The 26,012-nt window shown below is 51.9% G+C and overlaps 1 long non-coding RNA gene across 1 annotated transcript; it reads right to left on the bottom strand.

Moving 5' to 3' along the window:
* Positions 1-883: 883 nt before the first annotated feature.
* LOC140694410 (uncharacterized) lies at positions 884-4,386 on the bottom strand. Its single transcript, XR_012070059.1, has 3 exons — positions 4,300-4,386; positions 1,451-1,603; positions 884-984 (listed from the first exon to the last, which is right to left on the bottom strand). It is a non-coding gene; the product is annotated as an uncharacterized lncRNA (long non-coding RNA).
* Positions 4,387-26,012: the final 21,626 nt, after the last annotated feature.

The raw sequence follows: 26,012 nt of genomic DNA, 5'->3' as shown, positions 1-26,012 counted from the left end.
CTGACATCCTTCAGAGTGCAGCCCCACTGTCTCCCAAAGACGCAGTGTGTGTGTAAATACTCTCTACTGACTCCTTCCCTGCTGACATCTGTGGATCTAACTGATTTACTCAGGGAACAGGGAGGCCACCAGTGGTGTAACTTGGTTATTACTGGAAAGATTAGTTTGAAACCGACAACTTCTCTACTAAGCTAAGTGTAAAAGCTTAATTTCAAAACCAATGAAACTCCACTCACAGTGTGAAGGCAGGACTTGGTCAAGCCTGGGCCTGAGTCCTCAGTTTGGGAAGACAGATATTTAGGACTTCGCAGGTCCTGTCCACAAAATGTTTATATCTCCTCCACCCTCAAGGAGCGTATGATTTTATGGGGGAAAGGAATTCTAATTTATATTAAAATATTAAACTTGTTGACGATATAAAAAGTTATACAAGTCTTTTGTTCTTCATTTGTTTACTCTAAGTGTCTGCAAAAAGTCTCGCGGGCTGGTTTCAAATAGATTATTTTAGTAGAAAATCTAAGGTTCAGGAAGGCCAAGAGATCAGGAGACAACTGCCATTGAAAAGGCAGTGTCTACTCACCGGACTGGCGGCGGGCCGGCACCCCACGCGGGGCCACACCCCGGGGGGAAGCCCGGGGCCAGGAGCGGAGGCTCAGGGCGCTGTGGACAGGGGCTGTCACGGGGTTACTGCAGGAGGGAAAGGTGAGGCAGGTGAGCAGGCTGAGGACTGGCCAGTTGAGTAACTTCATGGGTTCTAGGGTGGAATGGCGACCCCAAGTGTCTGGACTTGACTCTGGGTGAGCTGGGCAGGTGGACAGTGGCTTAGTGTGAGTCCAATTCCAGTGGAAAAGGTGGGGGTTAGACCTTGAAGAAGGACTCCTCCTGGGGTGAGAGGGCCCACAAGGGAGTAAGGAGGCCAAGTCCAGGTGACTGAGAACAGGGCGTGTCCCGCCTAGGCCTGCAGGGCAGATGAAGGCATCCAGTCTGCAGAAGGTAGAAACATGGTCCATACAAGGGCTCCCCTCAGATGTCACCTCCTCAGAGGAGCCTTCCCTGCCTGCACAGTCTACAGGGACAGCCTCCTCCACGCACATCTCCCCAGCAGACACCCACTTCATTTCCTGCATCGCATTCAGGACGCGGCCACTGCTCCGCACCCAGCCATGGTTCCGCTGCCCAGAGGGAAAGCCCTCACAGGAGGCATCAAGCCCTGCACGACCTGGGCCCCACCTTTCTGTCTCCCCTGCCACCACTGGCCCCCCAACCTGGCCCTCTCCTCCTCCACCCTGCACTCCTGACTTATCTGAACCCTGTGTGCTCTCCAGAGCACGTGTCCCTCCCCCACACACTGTGTGTGTTCACTGTGTGTCTCACTCGCTGTGTGCCTCCCACCCAGGTCAGTGCCTAGCACACAGTAGGGCTCAGTAAGTAGTGAATGAACGACTCTTACCATCACTGCTGGGGAGATTCTTGTCTGTGGCCTACAGCATTCATACACCCAGCACACATTCACTGAGGTCCTACTGTGTGCTGGGCGGGTTCAAGACACCAGGCACAGCAGGGAGTAAAACAGGCAGGTCTCCATTCTCATGCAGCAGACAGCCTGGTGGGGGACACAGAGAAAAATAAGTAAAATATACACAATGTCCGGCGGTGATAAGTTCCATGGAGAAAAATAAGGTCAGGGAGGACATTTGAGCAGATACCTGGAGGTGTTTTAGAAGCAGAGGGAGAGAGTTCCTGGCTGAAAGGGCAGCCAGTGCAAAATCCCTGGCCACAGTGGGATGCACGTGGAGGGTCTTAGGTGTCCTTGTGGGTTCTTTGTCCCACCTTGAGTATGTGTGTTGTTTTTTATTTGTAAGCATTAATCTCACCTTTCTAGCTAAATAACCTGCATCACTAGTCTGTAAAATTTAGCCAATTCTGTCTCAGGTGTTGTGGGCACAATGGCGAGCTAGTTACTTGGGTTGGTAAAGAATTACCAGCATCTGAGAAGGGTTTAGGAAAGTTTAATAGGGACACTGCTATAGCCCACATCGGGCCCCACAGACAAGAGGTGCCTGCATGAGCACCAAGGGTAGGTGTGTGGGGTCTGTTATTGGGGGTTCTGTGCACACAAGGAGGAGGGGGCTGCATGATCAGTTCATGCACAGGTACCTGGTTGGTTGTGGGATCTGTCAGAGGCTTCCCTGAACAACAGGCTTTACCACTTTGATAAGGGCATTGCCTGTGTTCCTGAGGCAATGAGTTTTCATAGAGTAAACACACACTAAGAGAAGATGTTTTATATCTTGTAGAAATGCAGGTGTGCAAAGGGTCATGCAGTGGGGAGTGGGAGGTAAAGTGCCACTAGGCTCCAGGCATACAGAGTCCAGGGGTGGGACCATATTCCTCTAGAGAGTGCCAGCTGGCTCCACACCAGGGACTTAATGTGGAAACAGGAGAACCTGGGTTGTCAGCACGTGTCTACTGAATGACCTCCCTAAGCCCTGCTCTGTTAGGCACCAGGCAGCTGTGAAGTGAACACGAAGATCTCCGCCCTGAGGTCCTAATGAGTGAATATCTTGACATCCTCAAGCCCCTTCTTCTGCACCACTGCCCCACTCATCTGGGTCTCAGGCTCTGACCCTGACCTCAGTGGCTCGTTTGTCCCCTACCTCCAGCTCCTCTGGACATCTCTGTGCTGAGTTGGTCCAGGTCAGCGAACCCCAAACTGAGCTCTGCCCTTGCCCCATGACTTCCTCCTCCATGTGAAGTCCCCTCATGAAAGAGGCCACCACCAGTGGGATCCTTTAGTCCTGAGGCTCGGCCTTCCTCATCCCTCTGATGCCTCCCAACCCATGATCCCGCTCTGGGGAACCCCCATCATCCTCTCCTCCCCTCTTCAGCCTCGGGCTGCACACATACACCCTGTTCACAATCCTCCATGAGGCGGGTCCATGTTCACTTGAGGACACAGATTTTGACAAATGGGCAGTGCTGGGAATGAACAGCAGGACCCTGGAGCAGAGGACAGACGAGGACTCCAAATTTGCCAGTGCACAGGTTATAGTGGCGGCAAGGTGTCCATAAATGATGAGGCTGGCATCACACTGCAGCCTGGCCCTCTGTTCCCTCAGGGTGCCCTGCGTTTCCTGCCTTGGTCTGAGGGGGCGCCCCCCTCACTCTCTGTTAGAGGGATGTTCATTCATTCATTCACACTCTCATTTATAATGTACGTGGGTTCTGGCTAGATGACAGCTCATCCTTGGGGACACAGCTCAGACCTCACCTCCTCCATGAAGCTCTTCTGGATTCCAAGTCCCTCCTGCAGCCCCTCTGTCCTCCCCTGGCACCCCCAGGGCTGGGACCTCACTCTGATTACCTCTCCAATCTGTGAGCTCTGTGAGAGCCCTGGGCCCAATATGGAAAGTGACTTAGAAAAATGTGCCAAAGGGGCTAAGAAAAATGCTACTAATTCTGTGTTACAGACAAGGACACTGAGGCACAGGGAGGGCAGTGTCCACCCAAGGCCACAGAGGAGGGTCTCAGTGAGCCCCTCCATGGCCCTGTTACTAGTTCTCTGTTACAGATGAGGACACTGAGGCACAGAGAGGGAGCAGGGACCTGCTATAACCTTGGCCCCAGGGCCTGTGTCCTTTATGACCAGCTCCGTGCTGCCAGCAGGGGTGTAGTCCTGGAATGGATGTTGAAAGCAGCCTGACCCCCAGGGCCCCATCAGATGCAGAGTCACTCAGCACCTACTCCACACCCCTGGGGTGAGGACCTCATTGCTGTTCCTGGAAGCTGGCTGGGCCTCCCTGTGGATTGTCCTGGGACAGGCCAGGAGAGGCTTGGGGCAGCCACAGGGCCCCTGAGGCTAGCTGTCCCCAGCTGAACAGCTCTGGTCCCCTTGACTCTCCCTGGAAGAGGCCTGATGACAAGAAGTATCAGCCGTGCAGCCAGGTGTGCTGTGGAGATGAGGAAATGGGGCACCACGCAGGTACATGCAGATGTTCAGGTATTTACTCAATAATCATTGATTCAGGCCTTGCAGGGTGGCTGGCCTGGGGCCAGGCCTGGGGGTCCAGCAGTGAGTACAACCAACCCCTTGAGCCTCCTGGGAAAGCAGTGCTCAGAGAAACGGGCCTTCAGTGCCCCCTCCCTGCTCCCCATGAACAATCACACTGAGATGAGGCTGCGGCCGTGGGTCCCACTGGAGGGTGAAGGGAGGGGGGACACCCAGAGTGGGCACCGACCATGAGCCTGGACACTGGAACCAGACGGCCTGGGCTGTGTAACCTGGGGTGGTCACCTCACCTGTCCTCTCTGTGCCTCAGTTACTTCTTCTGCAGGAATGGGTGATAACGCCTGTCCTTGCACCACAGATTTCCACGAGGAGTCAGTGAGCTTCTCTTAGGCGTGTAGGACAGTGTCTGGCCGTGGGTCAGGATCCCGCTCACCTCACAAGAGTCTGTCCCACTTTAAAGAGGAGAAAGCCAAGGCTGAGGGGGTTATGAGACCAGCCCGGGATCGCCCCCTCCTCATGCTCTGCTGACATCCCCTCCACCCCGCTCTCCTGTGTTCATGTCATCCTTTTGTCCCTCACATTGCTAAGAATCTCTGAGCAAATCCACGTGAATGGAGACACACCCTCTCACCACTTTGGTCTCTCTGGACCATGAGCAAGACGGGGATATCGGGCTCCCCCAGACAGTCCAGGAGGCCCAGCATGTCCATCAGTGCACTTCCACTCAGCACGGAGTCGGTGTGAGGCCCAGGGCCAGAGGGCACTGGAATAGCCCAGAATTGGGGAATGCCAGGTGCGTGGTGAAGCACACAGAGGCCCCTGGAAGACAGTGTCCAGGCAGCCAAGGTGCAGGGCGTGAGGGTGCCCAGAAGGAGCAGAGGACAGAGTCCAGCCTGGACACCACCCCCTGCTGGGCCATGAGAGGGCATGAGAATCGGGACAAGCCAGGGCCCTGCTGGGACTCCTCCTCATCCAGCAAAGAGGCGAGAAAAAGACAAGGAGACAAGTGCAGCTGACCCCACGGCGCTCCCTGTGTGCGGGTGCTGCTTCCAGTATCCTGGAGGTTCCTTAAAAGCTTGTAAAGTGGCTGCTTGTTCCAGCCCTGTGTGGGCAGAATTGAGGCAGGGAGGATAGTGACTCAGGACAGAGCTAGGATTCGGCCCAGTGTGTGCTGGGCCCCTCGCTGAGAGCATCCTCTGGGCATCATGGACTCAGGAATTACCCCGACCCCCCCTCTTAAGGCTCCTGGCATGTTAGCAGGGAAGGTCCCAGGGCCCACACCCTCTCAGGGGATCCCAACATGTGGGATCACCACGGTCCTGGGAAAGGAGAGAGTGTGGGCTGGACGTCAGGTCTGCATTAGACCCCAGTGCTGCCCCTACCGCCGCGTGGCCTGGAGGCTTTCCCCTACCTCTCTGTGCCTGGCTTTCCAGCACTGACTCAGAGGACTGCTGTGCTTGGCACACAGTAGGCCCCCAGTCAGAGGAAAAAGCCAGCCCTCCCCCAAGAATCTCTCCTCTTACAGGCCCAAAGCTAAGCTAGGTGCTGCATGTCACCAGAGCTGACCCTTGACAAGCAGGGCAAGTGCAGTCCAGAAGCTCCTCCCTCCGGCCTGAGGCCCTTCCCTCCTCAGCGACAGTGGCTCGGAGCAGGCCTCGGCATCCCAGAAGTCTGAACTGAGCCTTGTGACCTGGGGAAGTCCCTGTTCCACACAACATGGTTTCCAGGTCCTTCCAACAAGGCACACAAGCACCTGCTCAGTGTTTTAGCTGCAAGGTCCTCCCTTTGCAAATTGCCCCATCACAACCGGGCCAGAAGATGTAAGCTCCAGGCCACGTGACTATCAGACACATGACTTCAGGGAAACATCCCTGCCCACACTGTACTCCTGAGAGCCCAACTCCTAGAAGAGGGGATGGTGACCCACAGCTCTGCAGTTTTATCAGAACACAGCCCCCACCCACCCACTACTGGAAACACGTGTGAGAAGTGATGATTCCCGAGTGCCTGGAGCCCCGTCATCCAGAAAGCAGAGGTCAGGGTAACAGACAGACGAGGAGAAAGTACTTTCAGACCATATATCTGATAAGGGGTTAACACCCAAAACATATAAGGAACTCTTACAGTTCAACAGCAAAAACAAGCAATCTGAGTTAAAAAGGGGGCAGAGGAACTGAATACATTTTTCTAAAGAAAACACACAGATGTCCAACAGGTACATGAAAAGGTGCTCAACATCACTCATCATCAAGGAGATGCAAATCAAAACCACAGTGCGATATCCCCTCCCACCTGTCAGGATGGCTGTCATCAAAATACAAGAGATGACGAGTGCTGGCGGGGTTGTGGAGAAAAGGGAAACTCACGCGCTGTTGGTGGGAATGTAAACTGGTGCCATCACTGTGGAAACCAGTATGGAGTTCCCTCAAAAATTCAAAAATAGAACTCCCGTATGATCCAGCAATTCCACTTCTGGGAATATAGCCAAAGGAGATGTAATCACTATTTTAAGGAGAGAATAGTGCCCTCATGTTCACTGCAGCATTATTTACAATAACCAAGATATGGAAACAACCTGTGTCCATCGACAGATGAATGGATAAAGAAAATGTGATATATATACAGAGGGAGAGGCTTCAATGTTCCGATTTCACACATGAGAAAAATGAAGCTCATTTGCTTTGAATAATTGAGCAAGTGATGGTGGAAGCTTTGAACCCCAGTTTTCTGATTTCAAAGATACACCTCAACCCTGAGTTTCAGAAGGTAGGGGTACAGGCTCTGGGGGCCCTCCACCTTCCACACTTGTAGTCATGCTCCGGGGCCGCCATCCCAGAGGTGGCTGCGTAAACACATTTAATCCGCTTATTCTGCACCTGCTCAGCCCTTGGTTGACACTCTTTTGTCACTGCCTGATACCAGCTGAGGTTTTATAGGTAAATCATCACCAGCTACCCGCCCACCCCCCCCCCGACATGTGGGGCAGGCCCCTCCTAGCCTGGTCATTCTAAATCTTTAGCTCACACATCAGCACAACTGCTTCAAAAGAGCCTCACTTCCTGTGTGGAGGTGTTGACAAGGGGAAGGGAAGGGAGTTGGCGGTGGTCTCTTACTCTGAAGGTGACACATGAAAGGGATATGTTTATGTCCATAATGGGACTCAATTTGAAGCTAAGAACGTGGTCCCAGAGAGGAGTAAAAACTGAGAGGCTACAAAGCTGCTGAGAAAGGGGCTTGACTATTGGATTGAAAATGTGTAACTTAATTTAAAATATCATCCCCCTGGATGACAACAATTTGCCCCCAAGGTGAGAATTGGCCCCCTGACCCCTGGGCACCCCTCACTTCCAGAATGTAATCATCTGAGCATGGGGGGCTTTAACCTGGGGGGCTGTTCCCTCAGTCATAGGTGCACCTGCTCACATGTGCGCCCATGGACTGCAGTGCCCACATGTCAAGGCGCCTCTCACACCTGGCCAAGGAGGCCCAGGTCATAAGAAAGGAACTACAGTCTGTGGTGTCACACATGAGTCCCTGCAGGGGTGAGTGTTGTAGAGAGAAGAGCCCACCCCTCCGCTCCCCACCCTCTCCTCCAGGTGGAGTGCTGGACGGAGCAGGACTCCTGAGCCCCTAGGCTTAGCAAGCATCCTGGCTGAGGGTGGGGAGGCTGTCCACTCTGAAGTCATAGGTCAGATGGTAGGTTGGAGACCCACCCCCACAGCTCACCAGCGAGCCCCTCTAGTCTGTTTTCTCCTCTGTAAACTGGGACCAATCACCCTCACCCTCAGACGTGGGGGCACCCTGTGTAAATTACAACACAAAGCCCTGGGCTGTTCCAAGTGCCCTGGGGTGTCCAGCCCCGAGGCCGGGCAGGTGGGAGAAGAGAGGTGTGGGTTAGCAGGTGTGACAGCAGAGCTGAGACCCGGCTGAGTGTGTGCGCACTAATATCCAGGAACTGGGAGCTGCCACTAGCAAATCTGTTCCCTGAGGCCATGTTTACTCTCCCTTGTCAGTTACAATCCTTTATTTGAACAGAGGTCTCTGGAGTCTATTAGCCACATCATTGCCTGTCACCACACTGTTGCAGTTCTAGGGTCTCCATTTAGCCAACTTGAAAGAATAGTTTTGTTTTTGTTTTTGTTTTTGTTTTTTTAAACCAGTGACAGAAAACCAAAGTGGCTTAAAGAAGCAAACCGGGCAGGAGAGAATGACTTACTTAACGGAGACATCCACAGGGAGACAGCTTCAGGCAGGGCTTTATCTGGTGCTCAGTGACATCAGCAGAAGTCATCCTTCCCCACCTCTGGGCTCTGGCATTGGTGCCATCTTCACATGGCTCTACCTTTATGAGAGCAAGACAGCCACCAACTGCCACAGGCTGACATCACCACCCCTCAACTCCCAAGTGAAATAGAACTTCTCTTCCCCCAGGATTCCAGCACCAAGGCCTGACCTCTGTGGAGCCTGATTGGGCTGGTGCCCAGCCCTAAGCCAATCCCAGTGGCCAGGGAGGATGGAAAATGCTGATTGGCCAGATCGAGGCCATGTGACCATCCTCTCCAGGAAAAAACGGGCTGTTCGCCCGCCCGTTTCCACAGTGGAAGAGTGTGATGTCTCCCAGAGGATCCTGCTATTAGCCCAATCTGCAGTTAGCATGATGAGCTGGGATGAATCCCTCTGCTTGGTGACAAGTGACAGGTCACTTAGTGGTTCCTTGCTCCAGAGAGGGAGGCATGTCCACTCAGGATTGGGGCTTCAGGTCCAGAGTAGAGCAGAAAAGCCTCCAGTCTCCCAAAAGTTGGGAATGTGAGCAGTGACACTGGAAAGGCACTCCTCTCTGCGGCCCTTGGCTTTCTTCTTGTCACAGTGGCGAGTGCAGTGCTGCCCCTCACAGCCCACCTCCCTGCTGGGAGGCCTTTGCAACAGGTGGAGAGTGCTTGGAAAAGCCCACTTATTCTGAGGAACTGCCGTTGTTCCTGGTGATGCTATTATTTTCATGTCAGTTGTGAGGTGGGCCCTGAGGGGTCCCTGAACTGGGGGGACAGACACCCACAGAAACTGGACCCAGTATTACTGTTCATTCAATGATGATTTGCTGAATACCTACTGTGTGCCGGGTTCCCAGGGTAGAGCAGTGATGCCGACAGCACAGGGTCCTGCCCTCCTGGGGTGGTAGACACCACAGGGGTACAGATGTGAGCAGCATGTGGAATTCTGGGGATCCCCAGGTAGGGGAGGCAGGCCTTGCTGAGGGTCACAATCTCATCTTTTCCGTCTCTGAAACCGTAGTGCTGGGACCTCTGATCCCCTGCCAAACACACCTATCTCCCAGCTTGTTCTTAGGACTATTTCATCAAAAGCAAGGAGTGAGCATGTTCAGGGAAGAGCTATGAAATGCATCTCCTTGGGGAAATTCTTTGCGGTTACAAGATCAAGTGTATGTACGTACACCTTGCTGTACTATGGGGTCGTGAAAAAGGAACCCTTCCCACTTCTGCAACAGTCTTCTATGTCCCACTTTCCCACTCATCTCAGCAACAACGATGACAAGTTAAGTCAGGGAATGACTCATTGCCGGTCTCAGAGTTCTGTGAAATTTTACTGCCAGTCTCCACCCTCTAGGACTGACTCCTTGTTACTGTTTAAAAATTAAACTTGTGGAGCTGGCAAGGGATGGGAGGCAGATACTGAAGGGGATGCACACTTGGCAGGATCTCCCAGCTCTGACTTTACCCTGGAATCCCCTTCACCTAAACCCACCAGGATTTGGGGAACTTTTACTTTCAACCCGGACCTCCACCCAGCTACCAAAACTGAGATGGGAGCAATGGTTGCTTCTTCTTGAGAGATTCCCCCCAGCTACCACCCTGATACCCCCTTGCCACTGCCCAGGGGGAGAACATTTTCCTGGGACTCCTTGGATCCTAAACCCGGAGGAAATAGGGGGCACTGAGAACAATGAGAGTCTTGCTCTAAAACCGGGAAGGTCCTCACCTGGCGCAGAGGTCAGATGAGCCAGGGTGCTCCGCTGGTTGTCCAGTGTTGCAAGTCTACAGTCTCTTGCCTTTTTAACATCCCGCTTCTCTTTCAGGTGCCCCCATCACCCCACTTTGGCTTCAGGGTTGCAAAAGCAAGGAGCAATTTTTCAAAAGCACACTCAGACGCACACCAGAGGCGACTAGGGAGCGTCAGAAAGGCGCAGGAGGGAAGCAGGGGGCAGGAGGAGGCAGCGGGCAGGGAGCCACGGGAGTGGGAAGCAGGCAGGTCCCCTCGCAAATCCCCCTCCTGCCTCACGTCGCATCGCTGGTCTGGCCGGGGACCGAGGAGCCAGGGGGCAGGTGGAGGATGGAGCTGGCGCTGGGCAGCGGGCTCGGCCGGAGAGCGGAGGAGGTCGGGGGTTGGAAGAGAAACGCAGAGCGAGGGAGGCGGCTGGAGGAGGACGATCCCTCCGCGGGATCGGGCGGCGGTGCAGACGCCCTGGTCGGGCTCTGTGGAGCTCTGCTAGTTTTCAACCCGCTCTCACAGACTCCAGCCCCTCGGGAGCTCCCCAGGTGACTGTGAGCTTGGGCTGGGGACAAAAAGACCTGACAGCTTCAGCACGGCCACCCGGCCAAAGGGAACAAGAAAAGCAAAGCCCTTCTCCCATTCTGTTTTTCTTTTACTTTTGTGCAGCCCTGCTCGGTGGGAGGGAAGGGGTTAGGCTGAGCAACCCCGGAGGAGAAGGCGTAGGGTCCGGGCGGGGGCCCGGGGACCCGGGGGAGGGCGGTGCGGACGGGGCTCTGAAGGCGCGCGCCGGGCGGGCGGGCGGGCGGGCGGCGCCGCGCGGAGGCGGCGGCGGGGACGGGGCGGCGCGCGGGGCCGGGGCCGGGGCCGGGGCCGGGGCCGCGCCGTCTGCTGTCGCTGCGCTTCGCCGTCTCGGGCTCGGTCTCCACAACCGCCTCCCCGGGCGCGGTGGCGGCGGTGGCGCTGCGGCTTGGATCTTGAGCCCGCACACACCTCGGTGGTGGCCCGCGTCCCCACTCACACGGTCGGTCAGCGGCCCCCGCGCCGTGGCTTTCGGGGAAGGAGCTGCTGCGAGCGGCTGCGGCGCTGAGCTCAGCGCGCCCGGGGAGGCCGGGGGAGCCGCGCCGGCCGGAGAGGCCCCTCGGCCGGAGCCCGCGCCCCCTCGCGGGTCCCGGGGTGTAAGGAGCGCATGGGAGAGAGAGATATTTATATACAGACAGACGACAGACAGACAGACAGACAGACAGACAGACAGACAGACATATTAATTCATTCATTCATTTTTAGCTTGCACAGAGGGCATTTTCTTGGGGTGATTTTTTTTTTTTTTTAATTTCACATGTGTGCTGTTCAGCAGCAAGGCAACCCGAGGCAGATGCCCAGGCCGGTGGCTGAGCTCCCGTATATGGGTGGGTGTGGAGGGGGCAGGGGGGAGCTGGCGGAAGAGGGAGCCTGTGAGGGCTGGTGTGGGAGCCCCCTCAAAAATTTAAAATACACTTCAATTTTCTTTTATCAGAATTATCTCTCATTCTTGTGATTTTTGTATATACACATAAATATTAAATACATATGTATATACATACACACATCCATATATATAATTAATATTAAAGACATTATTTTTGGCATCACAATTTCCAGAACCATTCAAAGTTATCTTCTGACTGATGTATATCTTTGTAAAAGTGTTTATTATTTCATTAACTATAGGAATTGACTAAAGGATTACTAGTAATATATTATTGAAGGAAAAAAATACTCCATTTTCATTCATCATAATGTTCCATGGTTTTGACAAGACAAATTCAGCAACAACTCTTACTGTAGGCATGTAAGCAAGTATGAATCGATTGCAGTTGATTTATCTTCTTGATTATTACTTGTTTCCAAAATTTCCTTCAGCATTTCCAGGAACATTTTGGAATCCCGTCTTTACCTTATAATTTAAAATAATAGATCATTAGCAAAAGTCCAACGCCCAGCGGTATGCTAAAGGAGTCTTCGTAGCCTGTCTTTTCAGTATGTTTTCTGACACGGATTCCAGCTGATGGCCTTGTCACATTGACTGAAACATTGCCATCTCTGCAGTGTGAGATCACAAAAGTTGACTGAGGAATGAGTGATCACTGAAGACCCTCTTCCACTTATGACACTGACAGTGTTTCCTGCAGTGAGAATCCCCCGATGTCCTGCAAGTGTCACTGTGTGAGGAATAGAAACCCAACGTGTAATTGACTGAATTGATTCTCCACTAAGAATTATTTTGTGCAAGCTAAGAGCTTTCTTCTCCAAATAAAATAATGCTTTTCCTTCTTTTGTGTTTTAGAGATTATTCCTATTTATCATTTTCTTGTGTGCACCCAGGGCTGGAGCTTGGATGGAGGCTCACCCAGAGTCGTTATAGACCTGTCTGCTCAGCAATGAGAATATGTTCTTATGATCAATGAGAGCTTTTTTACATTGGTTGTGAACATTAAGTTTCTCTATCATGTGAGTTCTTTGGTATGCATAAAGATTGGCTCTCTGGCTACTGCTTTTCTTACATCTGTTACATTTATATGGTTTCTCCAGGGAGGGCTGGACTTGCGTATTTCAGGGCAGTTATGCTCTGCTCAGTCCCCAGCTGTTCATGGTCTGTTCATTGTCTCTTGAGGGCAGCCCTCATTGAGAAGAATGAAATGTTGTGGGCCTATTTCAAAATAGTTGCTTTCTGTTTCCCCTGCTGGAAGTGAGGCACATTGTCTCCAACTGTCAATGTGAAAACCTGGTAGGAATCCTGAACAGAAGTTGGGGGGCCTCCTGGAACTGCGGCCCCTGCCGTTTTTAACTCTCAGACTGGAGCACTGCGCCTCCAGCAGTTTGTCAGCTACGGTTCGGGTTTCCTGCCTGGGGTCCGTGGAGGTTTCTGCTTGTGCATTTCTTCTCTGGTCAGTGGATGTCTTTGCGTCCATCTGTCTGTCTCTCCAGTTCGGGGGTGGCAATGGGACCTGTAACCTCAGTTCTCTGAGGCTTCCAACAGGAGTCATTGATTTTGTTTGTTTACTTAGTTTTTCATTTGCTGTTAGCTAGAGTTAAAACTTCTAAATTTTTACATCCTGAATGAGAATGAAGTCTGAATTGTCCTTTTTTATTTTACTTCCCTGAAAGTTTTGCTTTTTAAAATTGTTATTAATAAAATAATCATTCTTCATTTCATTCTTAATTCCTAATTATGTTTACATGTTTATTAAAATTTACTTTATTTTAAATGATTCAAACCTAATTCACTTGTGTTTATCTTTATTTTCTTTTAACTTACAAAGTTGAAAGTTTAATTATTGCATTTTTGAACACTTTGACGCTCTATTAATTTGTTCAAGCCCAAGTTTCAATTGCATAATTGTGTTTCTGTTTAAGGGAACTATGCCCTTGGAGTTTTGACAGGCATTACATTGAATATACATATCGCTCTGAGTAGTAGAAATATTTCTTAACAATAATAGTTCTTCCAACCAATGAACCTGAGATGTCTTTCAATTTATTTGCATATTCTCCAATTTCTTTCATCAGGGTCATACTTTTCTGTCTCTGGTGGTAGGGACTATGGGAACGGAGTGGAGAATGGAGGAGGGGCCACCCAGGCATCTGCTGAAGCCACAGTTGATTTGGGGAAACACCCTTTTCCCTCACCTGCACCAGCTTAGACTTCCTGCTGCACTGAAGTTATGTGGAGAAGAAGAAAAGCAACATCAGAGAAGTCACGACCCCTCAGCCAGAATTAGCGAAAGTCCCTAGGGGTGCACAGCAGGGCTCCGGGCCCATGTCTGGGTAAGACTCTGGAAAAGGGATTCTCAATCTGGTGGAACCCCTTACCTGGAATTCCTGATCTGGAAGGTGCCACCTGGGTAGTGATCACGGGCTTAGTGGGACATGGAACCCATTCTGGATTTCTGTAGTTCAGTTTCAGCTTCTGCTCTTTCGGGTTTCTGAGGCTTCCATCTGCTGACTGAGGTCTGCTTCGTGTCTTTTGCTTAGAGATCAAAATGGTGACATCATTTCTGTTTCATCACAGTCCCTTGGGAAGAATGTTGATTGCTTGGTTCAACACGAGGTACAGACCCATGACTAGGGGAAAGGTGGTATTTTACTGTAATACCGCATGCCGTATGTATGCCCTTCAGTGTGTAAGAAAAAAATTGGAAGTATGTTTTCAGTAAATAAAGGTGTGAGGAATGGAAATGATTTTTGTTAAAAGGAAAAAGAAAAAAGATGATTTTCTCCTTGAGCTCGTTGTTTCTGAACAGAAAAAAATAAGGGACAAAACAATATGGATACAGAAAGTTGAAGGAGGTTTGTGGAAAAGACACACTGAGAAAAGAATTTTGTACATGGTCGGGATTTTCTAAGAAAATCTAAGGCTTGACTAAATGTAATTAGGTAAACGGATTTTGTTAAGAGTAGACAGATGCAAGGTTGCATTTGTTTTTACTCTCTGTTAGTGAAAGAAAGATTTCTTAAACTGTTGAGTGGCTTCTGATAACAGAGTATGTGAATTTCTTTGTCTTTAGGCAATCTGTTCCCTAGCTGCTCTTGAAATATTTTATTGTCATTCTGGTTAAACAAATAAGAATTGTTTTGCAATGATCTACGATCTTATCTGACCAAGTATTTTAAAACTCTGACAAACTTCCCAATTATCAAATATTAACTAACTTTCTTTGACCTCCACCTAACTTTGGAATGCTTCAAAGAGCCCCTGGAGCATCCCCAAAAGAGATCCCAAACTGATTGCATTCATTTGATAGGTTAAATTACATAGGAAGCATTATTGAATGAGTGATGACAAAATATCTTACATTATATGGTACCTGTGAATGTTATTAGCATAAAGATACTAGAAGTTATATGGAATACCTAAAATTTGGTATGTCCTGATAAAATATTATCAATCATAATTCCAGTTATTGTCTTAAAATGTATGTCACAGCATTAACCAAGTTTCTTTATCAGCTGCATTGTAGTCAGGTCTGTAACCATGCCTTCCTGAGCCTTCTGTCACTCATAGACAGTTAGGCTTTTACTCTGATGCCCTTGCAAAATGCCTCCTTTCCGAAAGGTTTATGGAAAGCACTTTTTGATAAGCACAGGTTTCTGATTTTCAGATCACACCACTGGGCTGGGTAAGAAATTAAAGAAATCTAATGGAATTTTTTATTTCATAAAACTGTTAACGAAATATTAGTTACATGAAATGGAGTAAACTGATGAATATAGTTCCAATTTTTGGTTTTATCTGAACTATTCCTGGCTTTTAATCTTTATTTTCCAGATATGAGGTAATCTTCCCCTGAAGCTAGTTATGGCTTACAGGAACTTGGTAAAGTACACCTTTGTGAACAGAATTGAAGCATTTATCTTTTCCTTCTACCTGAGACCTCCAGGAAACTCTTAGGTTCCTAGCAACCTTTCCAAGTGAATGAGGAAGGCCACTTCATGGCAGCTGCAGGAACCTCAAGATATTTTGGAACTCAGGAAGAGAAAAATCCACCTGGGCCTGCAGGTACTGCAGGTTAGGGCTGGTGGTGTGGCTTTCCTGACCTTGGGAGGCCTTTAAAGGTTTAACTTGAGGTCCCTTATAAAAAGTTCCAGCAAGATCAAATTTAAAATAGCCTCTTAAAATATTCTTTTTTACAGAGTGGTGGATCTTCACATAGATATTCTTTGCACTGAACGGTTTGTCAGGAAGCCTGGAAAGTAAAAGTTAAGTTTTACTGTGACTGTGTGGTGTGCATGGGGTCCAAGGGAAGTGAGGGTCTTGCAGCGAAGGCTTCTGTGGGGCAAGACACAGTCTGAAAATGTGCTGATCGGTTCACACGCTTCCCAATGTGCAACATAGTGGTGTGGTGTTTTGTGACTGTGTCATGTAGTGGGGCATAGGTTGGTTTTCTCAGACACAGGTGGTGTTGTGTAAACAGAGATACAGCACATTGTGTCTGGAAAAAACAGTGGGAGTTTTGCAGCAACCTATGTGAATGTTTACAGTGTCATTAAGAATTGTTCACCAGATCGTAACACCCCTGGCACAATCTGGGGCAACCCTAGGCGGAAAGGTAACACCATGGTCAGGACAAGAAGAGGGAGATGACGCCTGTGGCCGACCAGTGTGTACAGTGGTGAGACTGGCAGCAGGGACACAAGTTGTCCTCATCATCATTGGAAAAGTGAGAGATGAGACCTTTCACATGCAGACACAGGTCCCAGTCAGTCACATTCTGGGCCAAGTGCAGGGACTGCTTGTTGCAGATCCAACCTGATGGCAGGCCTTGGGTGGGTGCACTCCTCACATTTACACTTGCCGCAGTCCTCACACCCGTAGGTGTGCAGCCCCGAGTCTTCCTTGCTCAGTGGCTTAAGCTCACCTGGCCTGAGCTCTGACCTGGGCTGCGCCTGGTTACTCCAAGGAGAAGGATGACCCAGCAGCCTCTTCTCAGAAGGGCTGCTGCTGGGGCTTGTCCTCACGCTGCTCTGGTTTGATTGTCTACTCAACTTCTTTGTCCCTAATATAGGATTGGAGAAGGTGACCCTGCACGTAGAGGCCTTGGCTAACTTCACACAAAAGCCCCGAATGATAGCCAGCAGAGTTTTACACTGTTGAACACGGAGTTCCCCCTAGTGTGGAAGACAGCTTTTCAGAGCCAGGTGGCATTAGACATACTGCCGGCTTCTCAGGGAGAAAGCAGTGTGATTACTCCTGCCACGCACTGTGTTCACATCCCTGATGAATCTGGAAATGCCCCTTCCCTTCTTGATGACGTGAAAACCTGGATTCAGAATGTTGACGGCGCTGACACAAATGCCCCTGAAGTTCGCTCTGACGTCCCTCATTGGTTTCCAAGTTTGTTTTCAATTCCTAAAAGCTGTGCTCTATGATTTCAGGAATATTTCAGCTATTGCTTGTGCTCATCAATGTTATTCCAGGGTTTTATATGTTTTTTAGCTTTTGATGTGCTATGTATCCTACCTTTGTCAAACTACGGTACAATCTCTAACATGACCCCTTTCTAAATGGCATGAACACGTGCATTTTTCCATCAGAAAAAAACCCAGATGAAACCCCAGTTCATTAGGAAGCAGTTTGGGGAGAATGGCGTCCAATTCCCACTTTCCATAGATATGGAAGGAATTCGCAGTGGGGAATATTGTCATTGGCGACCATCTGGTATTTGTAACTGCTTAGGTGTTCAAGGGTTCAGATGGCGTTTTTCCTGCTCTGGCCCACCAGGGTGAGGCTGGAGAGGACGGGTGGCTGGGTGGTCTGCCCAGCCCCCTGGTGGGGCTGTGTGCTTTTGCCCCCGACACCTCAGAAGTGGCAATTGGGTTTCTGTTTTCTGTCTCTTACTGTTCATAACTCACTGCAACTGCACACACAGGCACTCGTTTGTAGTCTCTTGTGGTTTCTTTGTGTTTTGCTGCTTGAGATGCAGGTCCTGGCCTGTGCCGGTGCTGCAGAAGGAGGCCCTGGGTCTCAGTCTGCATAGATATTAGAGACATATACCAGCCTGACTTTAAACTGCACACTTTTCTTTCCTAGCGCTTTTCCACAGCCTCCCTTCCTGCACACCCTTTGTTCTAAGCACAAGAATATTAGAAGATTCCCAAAGCCAGAGGTCAACCATGTGCCCATAATGACATGCCCAGTGGAAGGAAGAGCTGCTTCAGCAAAAGCAAGGACAATTTTGCAACAATTTGTCACCCAGAATGTGATCTCTAAGGAAACCAGTGCCACTCCTTGAATTCAAGCACCCTTCCTTCTCTCCCTGGCAGGCCCACAGTCTTGGAGGCATTAGCCCACTGTGAGCTCCTTTGCCTGGCAAAGAAATAAAGCAGTCTTTTCTGCTTCATCCAAAACTCTGCCCTCAAGCCTCAGTTCAGTCATCGGGGTGAGGAGGCCAAGTTCAGGCATCACTTCTAAAGCACTTTGGCACTGGAAGCCCTTGCCTGTATTGACAGGCAGTGACAGTATTTAAGCATCACGTTGAGGAAGAAGAGGCTTTTCCTTATTCCTGCGTCTCGAGAAACTCCTCCCAGGCTAGATGTTGTCCCGAGGCCTTCAGTCACTGTAGCTCCTGAAAGCGCCCGTGGGCGATGGCGCAACTGAAGAGCCGGGGTCCTCAGGCGCTGAGCGTGCTTTTCACTTTCTCTCCGTGGGGGTCGTATCAACTCGGAAGGACCCTTGGTTCTGAGGGGTACAGGATATGTTCCCATTTTTCAGGGAAGAGGGAAAGTCATTTTTATCAAAGGAAAGTCAAGGCTCAGAAAAACTTAACCTGAGCAGTGAAATAATTAGTGCTTTATTGCATAAATCAAGACGTATCAATGACAAAAAATAATAAATTGTGCCTGACATTAGTCTAAGTCTTTAAATAGCATCTGAAAAACCCACTTGGGGAAGCTGAGACTGCAAATTCAGTAAGGCCTTTCAAAACTTTATTTTTCTATTCTTTTTTCTTTTCCTTTTTTTTTTTTTTTTTTTTAACTAAGGCTGTTCTACAGGTTAGCTGTTCCATTTCGTTGTATCCACTTTTAAATTTGGTCTTTCCATTTGTGCTAATAAACTAGCTGTCAGTGATGAGAGCTTTCTAAAAAATTAGCAATTTAGAAGTTTTTCCAACTCAAAGGATCCATCATTGGCCATTGAAGAATAATATCTTAAGAGCCTATTTGCAGAAAGACCCAGCGGGGACTTTCCAGTCTACCGTGGGTGCAGGAGGTATCCTTGTTGACGGCAAACATGATGTAGCCCCCATGATCCAAAAGTTCATTCCCTAGAAAGTCTGAGAAAGTAAAGAACTTTGTTATATCAGTAATAAAGCAGCGAAGGTTGAGACAACAGAGGCCCCTCGTGGACTGGGACACCTTATGGCAAGCTCCCTTGAGAACTGGTGCAGACTGACCAGGAGGAGGCTTGGAGTTCCAGTCTGTTCAGCTGGTCTCCAAATTCACACTGCGCATGCCCCTCCTGAGTGGGAGAGATCAGGGAGTTTCCTCACTGGCCAACAGGCCAAGCTCTCAAGACACTGGACAGACAAAAAGAAAGTCTAATTTGACCAGCGGTTGTTCTCCTTATGACAAATGACACAGAAGACAGAGATAAAGAAAACTAGTGACAATGTCTGGTTGGGAAAAGATCCACAAACCAAGAGTAACTCACTGAATTTCAAACCAAGAACTGTTGAGTCCAAGGAGCTAACCCTACAAATATTTTCTCCTGCTAATAGAATTCTAGAAGAGGAAAATTCTTACCTTTCTCATTTCCAAAAGACTCTGCAGGCAGAGACTCAGGGGATTGACCTGGTAAGAATCTCACCTACTGCTGGCTTTTGTCAGTCGCCCCAGGCTCTCCACCTGCAGCAGCTGTGAGTGAGGTGTGCTTAGCCAGGGAAGTTGCAGCTCATCCTCACTGTGGACTGTTGGGGAGGAAGAAGTTTTGCTCTATTCTTCTTGGTTCTTCTGGCCAGTCTAAGAATTACATTGACATGAAAGAGATTAACAGGGGAAAATCAAACAAAAGTTTAATAACATGTACACGTGGGAGAGACTCACGCCCCTGGAAGGCAGGCAGCCGAAGCCCAGCAGGAAGAGCCCTGCTGTCATTGCCAGCCCCCATGCCCATTCCTTCTCATGCTGCCCTGTGACCAGGCCCCAGGAGGGGGCCGGGCATGCACAGAAATCAGGACTTAGATCCAAACCAAATCTTGGCACCAAAGGAGGGAAGACATTGGGGCTGAGTCTTGGGGAGCTTGTAGCAGAACCCTCTCTGCTGACACACAGGGAAGCTGAAGCCTGGGGCAGGAGGGGACTGTTCCGCCACTTATGTGATGTTGGACTTTGCGAGGCCCCATTTCACTCTCACCCTATGGAAGCCCCTGTGGGAGAGGCTGAGTCCAGCTCCAACAAAACACCCTGCAGCTCTGTGGTTTGGCAGTTCTGTGGCTCCACCAGCCCAGGGAACTTGGACCACTGTTGTATGTGGAGCCTCCTTTTCCTCACCCCTAAAATGGGCCTGACACCCCAGCTCACAGGACCGGCCATGAGGGTCTCACAAAAGGTCTGCTGAATGCTGACAGCCCAGGCCTTGGTGTGTGGCCTCTCTCTTCCCAGGCCTTGACCCTGGTCCCCCTGCTCAGCCCCCAGACTCACATCCAGATCACCCTCCACACTGGGTCCAGCATCACCAGGTCGGTGATGTTTTTGCTGAGGGAGAGGATGAACCTGGGTTCTGATCTCAGGGCCCCACAGACCCTTCCGTGAAAACCCCTCACCCTCAGCTCTGGGTCCACCCCACTGTTTGCAGGTGGAGAAGTCTGGGACTCTTACTAGCCTCCTCGATCTCCACACCCCTCGCCCTACAAGAACCCTGGCTCCTAGTCAACCCCCAAGACTTGTGTCAGCAAATCACAGGGTGTTTGAACCTTGGCTACTCCCATCACCAAGTCTACCTGCATCAGCTTTTCCAGGCCTTCCTGGCAGTCACTTGGAAGGAGGATCTTAGCTAACGTGGCAGTGGGAGGCGGGGCTGGAGGAGGGAGGCCCCTCCTCCCTTGATTTGGGGGCCTCCAGCTGGGGGTAGCGCCCTCCTGTGACCCTGCAGCCCCTCCCATGCAGGGCGCTCACCCCCTCCCGCAGCCTCTCCCGGGCTCTGGAGGCCCCGCCCCAGGGCGCTGGGCTTGGAGGCTGCTCTTGCCGGAGTGGAGGACAGAGCCATTGAGCCTGCCCCCCTCACCCGGTTCCCCAAGCCCCCCGACCTCAGACCCTGACACCTGACCCGGGCACTGGTAGCTGTGCTACGTGCCCTCCAGCATGCTCTGATTCCAGAACAATCCCAGCGCTGGCACGCACTGGGTGTGTGACTTGGGGCTGCGGCCTAGCCCCCCGGAGCCTGTTTCCTCACCTGGCAAGTACTGGACGCCCACTTACCCGCCAGGTTCTCCTGAGGTCTCAGGGCCATGTCACTTTTATCCTCACCTCCTGCTGAAGCAGAACAGAAAGCCCCGCACCCTCCTACCTTTCTCCTCATCGCCGCTCTGTGAGGCTGGCCCCACGGGGTCATCCTCCCTCCATTTCCCGGCTGAGGAGGCAGAGGCCCGCCGAGGGGCAGTGGGGTGCTTCAGGGGCCCACAGAGGAGAGGCCATAACCCCTTCTCAGCCAGAGGCCCTGGGGCAGCGTCCCTCCCCCAGCCCAGCTCCGCCATCGGTGGGAGTTGTGCCCTTCGGGCTCCCAAGCGGCGACGGGCCCCCATCTGGGTGGAGCTGTGGATGGAGGGGACATGGGCCTTGGAGGCCAGGTTGCGGCCCCTGCCTGCCCCAGGATCCCTGCAGTCTCAGCCACCCAGGCTGGAAACAAGGCCATGCTGAAGCCTTGCCCTCCCCGGGAACAGCTCAGAACACCCCCTGCACAGCAGGCTTTCTTCATGCACTCAGGAACGTGACCCCTGAGGCACCACCTCTGACTCACAAGGTCGGAGGGGACAGGGCACTTTGCTTCCTCTTTCACATGAAGCTTCTGAAGTCATTCAGGAAGGATCAACTAAGCTCCCATCAGTTCCCAGACATTTCTCATGGGCCACCCGGGGCCTGGGTCGTTGCTGACTGGGGACCAAGGTGAGAATCCTGACCGTGACTGACCAGCACTGATGGTGAGTTGGGCGCAGTGTGGAGTCACAGAATGCACACATACCTGCCTCCGGTCCAGCCTCTAGGACCCAGGACTGGGCGGCAATATGCACACCTAGACCATAGGGCCCCTGCAGTGCTCATCCTTGGGATGAGAAGGGCGCCCTCCCCTCGGAGGTGCAGTGAAGACAGAATGGGCAGCAAGGACCTGGGCTCCTGAGGACAGATGGGGCTGGTCAGAGAAGAAAGTTCCCCCTACCCACCCCGTCCACCCAGGAGCCTGGAAGAAGCCACGTGCCAGCGGGAGGGACTAGAATGGGAGCCAGAGACCCGCTAGCGCTGCCATCCGAGTGCCCCCTCCTGGAGTAGCACGGACACACCGCATTCCCCGGGCCTCCTGCCCCTCCACCTTTCTGTGGGCAGAACACATCCCTCGTCCTGCTGATCCAGAGAAGATGGGGATTTTTCAGACGCTTTAGTGAGAAACTGAAAACCACATCCCACCACGTCCCCTTCCCTCCTTGACCCTCCCCCCTCCAGACCTCAGGCCTCCACGCTACCTCGATGAGCAGACCCCTGCTCCAGGAATCGGCTTTGCTACGCGGATCTTTACATTTCCAGAAGCTCTTCCTAAGGGGAAGGGGAAGAAGGAAGGAGAAGTTCAGAGAAAATGTGTGCATGAGGAGTTAAAGGGCAAATCCCTTTTACTTGAGAACATGGAGTGTTCAGACTGCCTGGATGAGGGTCTCACTGGGATTCTCTGGGCAGGAAGGTGCTGTGGGGCTGGGGATGGAGCCCTGGGGTTGGTCACCTGGGGCCTCCATTTCCATTTCTCCTGAGAAGATCTGTTTTCACCAGTTTGAGTTTCAGCTGGGCAGGGCTCTGTTGGTATAAAGAGAACACTAGAAATTCTCCAATTTGACTGCAGCCCCTGGGGCGTTTAAGAAAATAAATTCCTAAAGCAGTAGGAATGATGGCCTATTTCCCAAGGGGGCTTAGAGACTTGGCCCCCAACCCAGATCATGCCTGTCAAATTTGTTTCCCCCAGGAGGTGCCAGCTGCCTGGGGTTGGGGATGGCAGACAAATAAGTGACCCCACGTTGACTTTGAACTTCCTGTGGAGAGACACCCACCCACCCACGTAGAAACTGCCCCATGTCTCCTTCGGAGAGTGATTTGAGGCAGAGCAGAGAGGACTGCATTCAGGGAGCAAAATTTCCTGAGGACTGGAACCCTTGGGGAGGGGAACATAGCAGGCTTGGAGGTGGGAAGCTGCTGCCCTGCTTGCTCTTGCTTTAGTCCCCTCACTGTCTCAATTTGCCCTGGATGAGACACACCCCCAGAGAGCCCAGGGAGGACCTAGAAGGCACACAATACGTAAGACAGCAGGATGTTGAAAATCCACAGGAATGAAGTTAGCTCAGCCCGAGGAAGGAGACAGGTAGGAAGCATCCACCCACTGAGAGCTGGGAGTCAAGGTCAGCACGGCCCCGGCAGGATGGACCTGGGACTGTGCAGGGGCCTGGGTCGCAGACTTCCATCCAGAAAGCAGGCAGAGGAGAAGAGGCCATTCCCGAGATTCCAGAGACAGGCTCCACTGGATGGTCCATCCCATACCCTGGCCGCCTTGACCCAGTGCTCCACCACCCAGGCTTGCTCCTGGGCCACCACACTCAGCCCTTGTGGTAGGGGTGATGATGCAGTTGGCCACACTGTTCAGCTGAGTGATAGTGGCATGGATGGTGGTGCCATGTGCTCATTGCCAGGGCTGTTTTTCTGGGACTGGGTGAATCCCAGACATTGAGAGGGAGCCACTTTCTTCAACACCTCCCGGAGCAGAGGGAACATCACATGATCAGCGATACCTCATCTCTGCATCCCAGGTGGGGGTCACCAGAGTGGGAGTCCAGGACGTAGAGGACATGGCTGAAGCCTGGGTTTTTCTCTGTGCTGAGGGCACTAGCACCACACCGACTGTGGGACTCAGTACCCACAGGACCCAGCATTGATGGGTAAAGGAGAGGGGAATTTCCACAAGCCCAACCTCACTAACTCCAGGCTCCAGAGGGCAGCTCCACTCTGCTCAACCCCAGGGGGCATCTTCCACCATCCTGATCACATTCTGGTCTGACTCCCCAGATGCATGCTCCCCAGTGGCAGCTACACTCAGGCTGTTTGTTTCTCTCCCTGTGTTTAAGTGCACATCAGATATGTGATAAGTGCTAGGGCAGCTGAACCTCTGGGCATATTTCTGGGTGACCCTTGGACCTGGTTGCACAGGGTGACCTCCCCCCCCCCCCCCGCAACCAATGGGCCAGGCCCCACCCGCTCTTCTTTCTGTTCTACCTATTTAATCTACACATACACTCTGTGCGGAACATCCTGTTATCCTCCACCTCTGAAGGTGGACAGAGAAGGCTTGGGCTTGAGAGGGTTGCCCCGGTCACATGGTTGATTAGCGGTGGAGCTGCGGTCTTGGATTCTGGTCCCAGAAGTCTGGATCCTGGAAAGGATGGGGTGGGACAGCTTATTTCAAAGGGAAGCCCTGCTCCAGCACCCCCATGAGAGCCCACCCAGCAGCACATCCAGGAGAGTCAGCAGTTCTGCCGCCAGCCTTGTGGGGAGGCTGTGAGTTCAGACTGCTCCTTACTTGTCCCCTTCCTCCTGGTCATGTATCAGGGGCAGAGGGGCCCTGGGGCTGGAGCTGGCTCTGTCTCCAGTTTTGAGGCTGGAGATGGAATGCTGAGTGGACGGGCCCCGTTGCTCCGCCTCAGAGTGCGCCCCCACTGGGGCAGATGCTGCTTGTGCCACTACTGGAGCAGCTGGTGGCGGTGACGCTGGCTGCGGCGCCAGGGGTGCTGGTAAAAACAGAGAGGGGTTGTCTCCAGGCCCTAAGTTGACCCTTCCTCTGGCTCTCCAGCAAATTTTCAGGTGTGGGGTTGGCACAAGAGGAGGGTAAAGAGAAAGGTTCACCCACAGAACTGACTTTCCCTGTGTCTTCCCCCAAAAGAAAGCTCTGCTGCCTTCAAAAGGGACACACAGCCTCTGAACCCCAACTCAGACAGCTCCCCCTGCCTGCAGGCCTCCTACCCTCTGGCCCTGCCTCAGTGGGTGCTAGAAGGTTCACGATGACCCGGAAAAGGTGGGGCAGGTGCATCATGTTGGAGGGAACTGTATCTTGTAGCGTGTGGCTTGTGGAGTGTAGGCCAACTGTGCAGGGCTGCCAGGTGAGCTGCAGGTACTGATGCCGCTAGGGTCCCAAGGTACTGGAAAGGGCATGGGAGGTTTCTGCATGAACTAGAGTCAGAGGCCTGGCCTTTCATCCATGCTGAGCTCTCACACTCCCTTCTTTGGCTCTTGGACCCAGGTGGTGGCCTCAGCCCACTTCCACCCCTGTGACAGCCGTCCTTGTAGCGGGAGGGCTGGTCATGCAGTAGGCCTGACAGGGACCCGCTGTGAGTGTGGTCCTACCGACACCCTTCTCTCCAAGGCCATGGGCACAGCCTACCCCATCCTCCACGCACAGGAGCTTCAGGACTGGGCTGAAGGCACTTTTGTGAGTGGGTTGCTCCCCACTCCTCCTGCTCTGGCCCCCAGCTATGGAGGTCATGGAGGTGCATGTAGAGAGAGCAGGTGAGGGAGATGGGGCTGTTGGGGGGATGGGTCTCTCAGGGATCAGCTCAGTCCAACAGTCCTCTGAATCCCAGGGAGGCTGGGACCCCACCCACAGCGCTTTGTGACTCATTTTCTTCTTCAGGGGAATTAATAGATGTGTGAGCTCCAGGTTCTGTCCGTCTTTCCCCAGTACAGCCCCCGAACCTACTTTGTTCTGAGGAGACAGCAGCCCCTGTTGTGGATCCAAAGACCACCTACAGCTTTAGTTTGTCCTGTGATTCATCTGTGCGGGTGAATATGGGAGGTGCACCACGTCTAGAAGAGGCTGTGAGGGCATCATGGTTAAAGTGCTGTGGCATGTTCTTTTGCAAATGCAGAAAGGCCACAGGCCGGGGAAGGATGAGGCTGAGAGTATTTTCACTGGGGAGAGAGAAGGATGAATGTGAAGACACACAGCACGCCCAGTAGCCCTTTCTGCAGAGCCAGCGGCCAGGTGAGCATGTACCATGACTTCCTCCCATAACCCTGTGGGGTCCATGCCTATACAACCCTGTCTTTGAGAAGAGCAAAGTGAAGCTCAGAGAGGTGTGGGAACTTCCAAAGGTAAACAGATTAAGGTGGGATTGTCACCACCATGCTGTGCTGGGACAGGCACTCACCTGTCACACTGCTCATGCAGGACCTGCTGGGAGCAGGGAAGGCCTGATGGGAGCACAGGAACACTGTGATGGAG

Source organism: Vicugna pacos, unplaced genomic scaffold (genome assembly GCF_048564905.1).
Source record: "Vicugna pacos unplaced genomic scaffold, VicPac4 scaffold_21, whole genome shotgun sequence".
NCBI classification, from domain to species: Eukaryota; Metazoa; Chordata; class Mammalia; order Artiodactyla; family Camelidae; genus Vicugna; species Vicugna pacos.
The sequence above is the reverse complement of the archived record's forward strand: the minus strand, read 5'-3'. Positions and strand labels throughout refer to the sequence as shown.